Source organism: Mercurialis annua, linkage group LG1-X (assembly GCF_937616625.2).
Source record: "Mercurialis annua linkage group LG1-X, ddMerAnnu1.2, whole genome shotgun sequence".
Classification (NCBI taxonomy): Eukaryota; Viridiplantae; Streptophyta; class Magnoliopsida; order Malpighiales; family Euphorbiaceae; genus Mercurialis; species Mercurialis annua.
Window position 1 is genome coordinate 57,015,702 of NC_065570.1, and position 11,479 is coordinate 57,027,180.

An 11,479-nucleotide genomic window follows, 5' to 3' on the forward strand; every position below is an offset into this window, starting at 1 on the left:
GTACGTTCACTGTTCATGATAGTTGACATGCCTCTTGCTTATAATGGTATTCTTGGTAGACCTATGTTATATAGCACAGGTGCAGTGACTAGTATTCGTTACTTGATGATGAAAATCCCAGTGGAAAACGAGGTCATAACTATTAGGGGAAACCAAACCCTATCTAGGCAATGTTACATGGCCACTATGGGCAGCGCGGTGGAAACGATGAACATCGATACACCCGAGCTGCTCATCAGAGAGAAAAAAGCTCAGAAACCCCGAGAAAACTTAGAAACGATTGAACTTACAGAGGGATCCGAGATGTATGTAAAGCTGGGGGTAGACTGGCCAGACGAGCACCGGGAAGCTATCATAGCTCGGATAAAACAGTATGTGGAAGAGTTTACCAACAAACCAGAGGATATTGGGGGGGGGTAGACCCTAAGATCATCTCGCACAAGTTAAACGTGGATGCGAAATGCAAGCCTGTCAAGCAAAAGAAAAGAACTTTCTCTCTAGAGAAACAGATTGCTATCCGAGACGAAGTGGAGAAGCTATTGAAAGCCGGGTTCATCAGGAAAGTAGACTACCCTGAATGGCTGGCCAATGTAGTCTTGATCAAAAAGTCCAACGGTAGATGGAGGCTTTGCATAGATTTCACTGATCTAAACAATGCCTGCCCAAAGGACAGTTTTCCTCTGCCAAACATTGACCAACTGGTGGACGCGACGTGCGGATTTGCGGTCTATGCCTTCTTAGATGCTTCACAGGGATATCACCAGATCCCGATGAGTAAAGATGACGAAGAGAAAACAGCTTTCACAACGGATCTGGGGACCTATTGCTACAAGAAGATGCCTTTTGGTTTAAAAAATGCTGGGGCAACCTATCAAAGACTCATGAATCATGTTTTTAAGGATCAACTGGGCAAGAATGTCGAGGTTTATGTGGATGACATAGTCGTGAAATCTAAAGGGATCGAGGAACATGCAGAGGATCTGGCAGAAACTTTTGAAAAGCTGAAGGGTTTTAACCTCAAGCTAAATCCAGAAAAATGTGTTTTCGCAGTCCGCTCCGGGAAATTTCTAGGGCACCTCATCTCGGAGAAAGGCATTGAGGCCAACCCGGAGAAAATCGAGGCAGTAATGAGCATGAAAGCACCCAGCTCGGTGAAGGAGGTACAAAAGTTGAACGGGAGAGTAACGGCGTTGGGTAGATTCATGAGTTGCTCGGCCAAACGATGTTTGCCATTTTTCAAAATCCTGAAGAATACAAAGAATTTCAAGTGGACAGAGGAGTGTAACGCAGCTTTTGAAGAGCTGAAGGTTTACCTCAGCACACCCCCGGTGCTGGGTAGACCTGAGCCTGGGGAAATCTTATACTTGTATCTCTCGGTGAATGACGAGACAGCAGCGGCAGTCCTGGTGAAGGAGGATAAGGGTCTGCAAACCCCGGTTTACTATCTCAGCAGGGTCTTGAAAGGCCCGGAGGTCAGATACCCAAAAATTGAGAAATTTGCTTTGGCATTGAAGGTGGCGGCGGAAAAACTAAGGAGATATTTCGAGGCTCACATCATTGTAGTACGTACGAACCAACCTCTGAGAAAGGCGCTGCAGAGGCCAGAGATGTCGGGACGGCTGGTCAGCTGGTCGGTCCAGCTGGGAGGATATGACATCCGGTATGAACCAAGACCGGCTCTGAAAGCACAAGTATTGGCAGATTTCATAGCCGAGACCACAGCAAGCGACCAACCTGAAGAACCTGATGAACAACTTCTACGGTGGGTCTTAGAAGTCGACGGGGCATCGAATCTGGAAGGATCCGGGGCAGGCGTAGTCTTGAAAGGCCCTCACGGAGTCACACTCCGAAGCTCGGTAAAATTCGATTTCCCGGCATCCAACAATGCCGCGGAGTATGAGGCTTTGTTGATCGGTCTGAGAATGGTAAACGTGGTCAAGGCCGAGCACGTAACAATAAGGAGTGATTCTCAGTTAGTCGTTTGCCAAATCTTGGGTACTTTTGAAGCTCGGGATTCGGAAATGAGAAGATACGTGGACAGAGTCAAGTTCTTCTTGAACAAGATTCAGGAACTCGGAGGAAAATGGGCAATAGAGCAAGTTCCTCGTTTGGAAAATCAAGAGGCCGACGTACTAGCCAAAGCAGCAACAGTGAACGAGAAGATGCCGGGGGTCCATTTCTCTGTTCAAAAGCATTCCAGTATCGACAACCATGAAACCATTTTTCTAACTCAGCCTTTGGAAAATTGGATGCAAGGTATAGCCCACTACCTGATGGATGGAACTCTGCCAGAAAACAGAGATAAAGCCTACAAAATCTTGCGACAAGCCCCGTACTACGTGTTCCTCGACGGAGTCTTGTACAGAAAGTCATTCACCCACCCGTGGTCGAGATGCTTGACGGCAGAAGAAGGGGAGTATGTGTTGAGAGAAATACATGAAGGTATTTGCGGAGCACACATAGCTCCTCGCATGTTAGCAAAGAAAGCAGTGTTGCAGGGCTACTACTGGCCTCTAATGGTCAGACAAGCAGAGGAGATAGTAAAGAAATGTGAAAACTGTCAGAGGCATCAGAACATCCGACATGCTCCCACTACAGAGCAGTGTCCTATTACAAGTCCTTGGCCATTTGCAACGTGGGGAATTGACATCCTGGGTCCTTTCACGCCAACCACGGGGCAGAAAAAGTTCTTGATAGTGGCAGTAGATCATTTTACTAAGTGGCTCGAGGTAGAGGCAGTGAGCACCATCACAGAAGCTCGGATCCGGGATTTCTTCTGGAGACAAATTGTGTGTCGCTTCGGTATACCCAGAGCGTTGGTAACTGATAACGGAAAGCAGTTCAACTGCCGAGCCTTCAAGGAATTTTGCAGCGACTTGCACATTGACCTGCGCTTCACGTCAGTAGTTCACCCGCAGAGCAATGGGATGACTGAAGTAACCAACCGGACGATCCTAAAAGGGCTCAAGGCCAGGCTAGGGGAGTTCGATAGACAGTGGCTGGAAGAGCTACCGAAGGTCATTTGGGCTTACAGAACCACGCCAAGGGCAGGCACAGGAGACACCCCGTTTTCTCTAACATATGGGTGCGAGGCAATGATACCAGTGGAAATCGGGATGCCAACTCTAAGGGTCCAGTTCTTCGACGAGGCTAAGAACGAGGAAGAACAGAAATTATGCTTAGACCTGCTGGAAGAGCGAAGAGAACAGGCAGCGCTAAGAATCGAAGCATACAAGCAAAGAATGGCTAAGTATCATAACAAGAGAGTTAAACCCTTGAGTTTCCAAGTCGGCGATCTGGTCCTACGACGGGCAGACATTGCAAAGGGAAATGCTGGAGTGGGAAAGCTCGAACCTAACTGGGAAGGCCCCTATCGAGTCACTGAGGTCGGACGAGCAGGAGCTTATAAAATAGCACACATGTCGGGCAGAGTGCTCCCGAGAACTTGGAACTCCCAGGTTCTTCGGAAATACTATCAGTAGTTACTTGTTTTACTTTTCGAGGTACCTAGGGGTTTTTTCACTTATGTTTGAGTTAGGCCTTTGTAAAACTCAAACATAAGTTTTTCCCCTCAATGAATAAAAAAGATTAAAAAGAATTTATGTCTTTTCCAAAACCCGAGCACTCTACTCGGTAAAAAATCCACGGGCTATGTGCCATCCACGGGCTATGTGCCATCCACGGGCTATGTGCCATCTACGGGCTATGTGCCACCAGCGGGCTATGTGCCACCAGCGGGCTATGTGCCACCAGCGGGCTATGTGCCATCTACGGGCTATGTGCCATCTACGGGCTATGTGCCACCAGCGGGCTATGTGCCATCTACGGGCTATGTGCCACCAGCGGGCTATGTGCCGTCTACGGGCTATGTGCCATCTACGGGCTATGTGCCACCAGCGAGCTATAAGCCACCAGCGGGCTAGGTGCCACCAACGTACTACGAGCAATTCTCGACCCCGAGCAACAACAACTCCGGGTTGTCCCAAGACAATAGGCTATCCACGCCGAGCAACTTGCTTAAACTTGGTCTATGAACAACTAAAAACCTATCCTAGTATTTTTTAAATCCCACGCCTAAGTCAAGAACCAACATATGAAAACAAGAGGCTAGAAAAGAGTCCACACTACTGGAGCCTGCTCGGAAACTAGTTTGCGTTAAGCATGCAAACGTGTTGTCACATACTTAACCAAAATTTTCAAAGATAGAAAACAAAAACATCATTCAAAGAAATAACACGAGTGTAACAAAGAGAACATAGGCAAGTAAAAAACAAGATATATATAGTAAAGCCAAAGTGACCAAACTTTGCAAAAATATTCAAAGCATAACAAAGGAGCTCGGAGCTCAACATTACAAAAACAATGGAAAAATTCATTCAGAAAAAACAAGTATATACGGAAGAAAATATCCAAACTTACAAAAGAGAGCTCGAGGCTCAATATTCCAAAAAATACAAAAGAAAACATTGTTTGAAATTTACAAAATAAAACTATCTAAGTTAAAGCTATCTAGGGGGGTCGGAGCTCGGACCCTGATCATCGGCAAGGTAGTCCTCGATGTCGGCAGGCACATCATAATCTTCAGGCAGCTCCTTGGCCCGCCGACCCAACTCCTCGATGTCCAGCACGAAGTCGGAAACATCCAGCTCGGCTCCGAATCGACCTCGGACATATTCACCCGCCTGGACCTCGCTGACATAGAGGATGCGGCGAAAGTCGTCATAGATCTTCTCTTCCCGGCTTGTGACTTCCTTCACCTCGGCCTCCGCCCTCTCAGCCCGCTGGGTGATCTCATCGATCTGCTTCTTCTGGTCGGCCACGGTCACCCGAAGACCCTTAGAAGCCAGATCGTTCCGAGTTGTCAAGTCGGCCAGCTGCTTGGTGAAATCGTCCCGGGCCAGGACTCTGTCATTCTCGAGTTGAGTCACCTCAGCTCGCAGCTTCTCCAGTACACCGAGATCCTCAGCCCGGCGATCCTCGGAGCTCTTCAATTGAGACTCCAGCGTAGCAACCAGGGCAGCCCCCTCAGAAGCTTTCTTCTCTGCCTCGGAAGCCCTCCTCTCGGCTTCCCGGGCCCTCTTCTTCTCGGTCAGAAGAAGGTCCTTGGCCAGTGTCAGGTCGATCTCCACCTTGCTCTGGTTTTGATCGGCCATGTAGGCCATCTGCGAGGCCTGCAATAAACAAAAAACACAAGTCAAAATAAAAACAAAGACAAAACAAATAAAAAGAGGAGAATACAAGATATTTACCTGGAGGCAGAAGGAGGAAACTGCAGCCCACAAGTTCTCAGGCTTGTGGGACTTGTAGTGCTCCCGGTCAGCAGGAAGAGTGGTCACACGAGCAACGTCGCCCGCAATGACCAGATCATGCAAGGTCGCCCGCCGACCATCATTATGCCTGCTGACCCACTCGGCAAAGCTTGCTCGAGTGATGGTCTGAGGACCCGGAGCCGAAGCACTCGACCCCGACGAGATCTCTGGGAGGTCCGGCACCCTGGATGGAGGAGCTCGGGAACTCTGCCCGACGGGCACGGGAGTTTCTCCCTGGGGATCAGCTGGGCCCCGAACTGGACCGTCCACCGTCTCGGTGGAGTCCAGGTTCACAAACGGGATGTCCCCCACTGGTTCGGCACCCGCCGGCACCTCGATCCCCTCCGGCAAACGAACCCGGAGGGGGATAGCATCAACACCCCGTAGGGGCTCTTCAGGAACACCCTTGGCAGCAGGTGCCTCGGCAGCCGGCGACTTAGGCACCTCGGCAACTCGGGAAGGGGGAGGAGGGGCCGGTGTCACACCTCGGCTCGCCGGCCTCTTTCTTTTCTTGCCAGCCAACTTGCTCAAGTCAATATTGTTCACTGCGATAAAAACATACACAACAAAGTCAGTACTCACACAAGTAACAAAGTTCAAGGTAAAAAACAACAAGACAAGCTTCGGGCACGTAAAAAAAAAAAAAAAAAAAAAAACTACAGAGCAAATCACAAACCCCCAGCACCGGGCGCCGAATTCTTCCAGTAGTCAAAAGCAAGCTTCGGGCACAAGTCATCAGCTTGTGCTTTTTTCCCCGGGGGTGCATCATCCCGAAGGGCCGCGATGTCGTTATCCTCCAGAGGTCCCGGGATGTGGAACCACTTCTCCGGCTTGTAGCATTTGGTTACCCACGAGGTACCCATCCCATCAAAGGCCGAAGGATGGGAAATTAGAAAGTAATCTTCCTTGAAATCCCGGAGTGAATCAATCACTCCGGAGATCAACCCCCCGGGAACAGCTTTTCTTTCACTCCGGAACCGCAGGTACGCGAAGTGGTTCTGGTCCTTCAGAGACATGAGGTATAAACAGCAGAATAACCTCATGCTGGGAACCACCCCAGTCTTCTCGCAAAGCTTCAAAAAGCAACTGTAGTGTCGAACCCCATTGGGGTGAATCTGCGACAAGGGCACCTCGAAGTACCGGCTTAACTCCTTGTAATGCTCGAGCAGTGGAAACCGAATCCCGGACTGCAAGTGCTCCAGTGTCAGCATGATGGAATTGGCCGGGGGAACATCGTTCAGCCTCTTTCCTTCCGGGACCAGAGAGAGCTCGTATTCAGCAGGGATGCCAAAAGCTCCTCGTACAGCTTGCAAGAAACCCACGGTGCACCGCGAGGCCTTGATATCGCGATCACCGGCCTTCTCACCAGTGTCCGGGATGGTATCTTTACTTTTGCCTCTTCCGAGCTGAGGAGGTCGAGAAGGACCGGTCTCTTCTACATCCGGGGTATTACCTCGGAGAGGGCGGATAACCACGAACTCCAGGGATGGTTCGTCCGTGCCCATGTCTTGATCGTCATACCCCATCCCCTCTTCACGATCTAAGGTTTCACCCGACATACCTAAAAGACACAGAAACTAGCTCGGATGAGACGAGTTCCAAATGGAAAAACTAGACAAACGCGTAGAAAAATCAAAATTACAGATCAAAGACAGAATTCCTAAGGGGTGAAACCATCAGAACATGAAGAACATCGAAATGAATTCCCAGAAATTCTGGAAACTCATTCTTCAAACGAAAAACATAAAACTCAGAACACACAAAAGCAAATAAAATACTGGAAATCAAGAACATCACTTAGCAGTACATGTCATCACTCACAGACACTAAAACAAACAAAACGAGTTAATCCAAAACTCTAGAAAATCAAAAATCCCAAACACGAAGAACACAGAAGAATTTCCAGATTTCTGGAAATTCCTCTCCCAAACAGAAAACACAAAACAGAGAACAGAGGAAATCACAAAGAAAACTAAATCAAACACAGCCAAAATACCTAATCCAGAATCAAATACAGTAACGCAGAGAAATTCACAAGGAAAACAGAATCCAAAACATCATGCAACGGAATATCACCAAGAACACATACATCTAAACCAGAAATTACAACACAGAAACTAAAACAAAATCAGAAACGCTTACTTGTATATAGCACAGAAAAATCCTTAAGAATAAATCGAGAGAGCAGATAATCCCTTGGCAGAGGAAGCACACGCAGTAACAGAAACTTCGGTGAAACAGAGTCAGTCCCTTCAACGGTAAAGGATAAGAGCAGAAAACTTGACGGCTCAGGGAGATTATGAAATTTGGAGAAGACGAAGAACAGAGAAATTTCTTCAAAGCAAAATACAAAAGTGAAGAACTGAGAGAGAATGTAAAAAGTCTCTAAGTTTTTGAAAAATGCATTTTATAACTGAAAAGAGAGGGAAAATGAAAGGACACGCCTTTAATTTTTCTCTCTCTTTCCACTCATAACGTCTCCTAGAAAATTGCACTAGCAATAACTGTTAAACACGTGGCTGAGACGTGCGTTGAAGCACAACCGCCATTTAAGATACCCACCCAAACAGCTGTCAGGCACGCCAACTCGAAAGGACAGGTCTTTTCACATAGCCGTTTCAGCTCACCCATCTTCCTGACAAGCGGCTCGGTGTCAGAGATCACCCAAAAACAAAGTAAGCACGCCCAGAATCACGTGACCTAATAATCCGGATAAAATCACCATCTCGGACATAAATATCCGACGCACTGGGGGGGGACTAGTGATAACGTAGCACATCTAGTAGGGGCGAAGCAACCTCGCCAGGAACGAACATCGCTAAGTCAAGCATTTCACCGACCTGGTAACAATGTCCGACCTGCTTGAAATCATAGAACGCATGACTTGGGGGGTCACCGGATCGATGGGAATTCAAACATCATCCGAGACAATCATGCCTGATAAGGTCGGACCAAGAATCCTACCCGAGCCCTGAAGTATGTTCAACTCAGACCTAAGCTGAGCTCCGAGCTCCTGAGCCCGAAAGACTGGACCATCTGGTTCGAGCTCTGAGCTACTCTCATATGCAAGAACCATGATAACTTGACTCCCAAGTTATCCGGGCTTCAAGGCTTGACCGGGCTCCGAGGTCCTGCCCAGGAGCGCTCACTCGTGTACCAAATCCTGGGACCACAGAAGATCTTCTGACAGGTACGTGAGGAATGTTCCCTCTGACACACCTAACAAACCGTGCCTCCCGCAGGGATATTCTACCACGTCAGCATAACTGATTTCTGGGACCACTGGGCTCACAGCCTGCCAGCAAGGCAGGTTTGTCCTTAAACCCTAACTATAAATAGAGGGTTTAAGGACAAACCCTAGGTAATTTCTTTTTCTCTACTGAAAACACACTCTTTTCTCTTCTTCTTCTTCCACTTCAAAACCTTACTTGAGCGTCGGAGTGAACGTCCGGTGACCCCCACCGGAGTTCCTTCTTACCTCTGTTTGCTTGTGGTGTGCAGGTTGGTAAAGCTCGGATTCAGTTTGGTGATTCATCACTTATTAATTACTCTTCTCGTCTCAAAATAATAGTCAATTTTTCTCTTTTTTTGTCCAAAATAGTTGTTGACATTTTTATAATTAAAACTTAAAGTGGTGATTTTTCTATTTTACCCTTATTTAATATTTATTATTTATTGTTATCAACCTAAAAAATCAATTAACATAACATTTAATAAGGGTATGATAAGAAAAATAAAAATAAAATTATAGTATTAATTGCATTTTTTAAACTGTGTAAAAAGAAAAAGTGGAGTATTATTTTAGAACGGATAGAGTATTATCTTATAATTTGTATGTAGAGTATTAGCTTTAATTATATAAAGAGAAAATGAAGGCATAAGAGAGAATTTTTTGTAAAATGGCACAAACACTATAATTTGATCTTCTTATATGGAAAAGAAAACAATTGAGACATAATCCTTTCTTAAACGTGACGCAAGGAGTATAATTTTTTTCTCATAAATAAAATTCTTTTTGGTTTTTTTTAACTGATATGGTTAAAGGAAGTTAGTAGGATTAAATTAAAAATACAATTTTTTTTACTCAGCCTACTGACTGTAAAAAAAAAAGAGTCGAATCTACACCCTTAGAGAAATGCAACATGAATATTATAGCCAACCAGACTAAACCTGTTCATGGGCCGGGTTTGGACGGGCTCGGACCGGGTTTAGGCGGGCTTGAATTTTTTAAAGGCAAGCCCAAGCCTGCCCAAGCCTGGTTCGGGCTTTAAATATACTATCCAAACCTGGCCCTAATACACTATTTTTATGGCTCGGGCCGGGCTTGGGCGAGCTTGTGTTGATTTTTTAACGATATTGAAAGCCCGAGCCCGCCAATAAAAAACAGGCTTTTTTCGGGCTCGGACTGGACTTGGGACTAAATATTGGTGTCCAATCCCGGCCCTAAGAGGATGGGCTTGGACGGACGGGCCAGGTATCCAAACCCATAAACAGGTATAAACCACTTGATTGCTAATCCAATATCATATTTATTATTTAAAATTCAATTCAAATTTCATAAAATAAATTTATCTAAATTCTAATAGAATTGTACATTATATATATAAATTTTTTTGTCCTTTTATATAAATTGCAATATTTAATACAAGAGCATCCACAATCCATTGCTAAATTAGCATGTTAATGTTATAATTTAATATTAAGACATAAAAACCAACTTTAATGCAATGTTATACTCCATACTAAATTTAGTATATGCTATATTGCATGTTAAATTTAGCATCCATTATAACACATGTTAAATTTGAACAACCAATCAAAATTTATTTTTAATTATAATTCTACTATTATTTTCTTTATGTTATTTTTTATTTATTTTTATTTTAAATTTTATGCTCTTTTTTTATTTTTACGATTTCGATTGATTAAATTTTTTAATTGTAGACCACACGCCAACATATTAAAATATTTTATTTTAACTTACTGATTCATATAACAATTCTATTTTAAATAGCTCATCATTATATCAATTAAAAAATAATAATTATTTGTTCCATATTGCCAAGTCGAAGGATATCAATTCTGTACGTGATCGAAGTATATTGCAAAAGATTATAAAACATAGAATTGAATTTTTTATAATATAATAAAAAAAATTATCATAGTAAGCAATTATAAATACTTATTTTAACATTTTACATTGGAGATTAAATTTAAAAATTATACTAAATTTAACATTTTTTTCATTTTTTTTAATGCTAAATTTAGCATAAATAGCACTGGATGCTCTAACTTTTCTATATTATTCATGTTTAAAGTCCACTAATTAACAGTTTTATTGTTGATGTCCTAAAACAATCAAATTATTAATATATTTAAAAATAATAATAAAAAAGTTTTTGTTATTATACATCTTTATTTTAGCATTTTTTTCCGGTTTAAGTACAATCTAAAAAAAATCTTAAGTTGCATCCCAACTTTTCATCCTATAACTCAGTTTGTGTAATATACGTCATTTTTCGTAAAAATAATATCGTTTTGGCCGTGTGGATAACCAAAATAATACTCCGTCCCGTTTAAGAAGTCCCATATTCTATTTTATGATGTCCCATTTAAAAAGTCTTATTACTATTTTTAGAATATTTTTCCATTGAATACCCTATTTTACCCTTATTTTAGTTATCTTAAAAGAGCTCTATGGAAAATTCCACTATCATTAATAGGGGTAAAACATGAAAAAACATGAAAAGACAAAAATAATTAATGTTTTCTTAATCTGTGTGTAAAGTCAAATGGGACTTCTAAAGTGGGACGGAGGGAGTATCATATAAAGCACTTATGGTGTGTATGCACAAAATGAAAGGTTAAGACAAATGGTGCCATGCTTTCAAAATTTTGTTTAAATCCAAAAAAAAAGAACATAAAAAATGGAGATCTATTAACAATCACCTTGAAACAAATAAACAAGAATCTATTGGAATTACCAATACGAGTTCGTAATTGTAAATACCCATAAACTAAAGTAAAAATATTTCTATCAAAAATTTAAATAAAAACATTTAAAATATATTCAAAAAGAATTTGTTTACATATTTTAGAACAATCTAAATACCTTTCAATATTTATGAAGAGGGAGTATATAACAGTGAATTATATATTTTAAATCATTC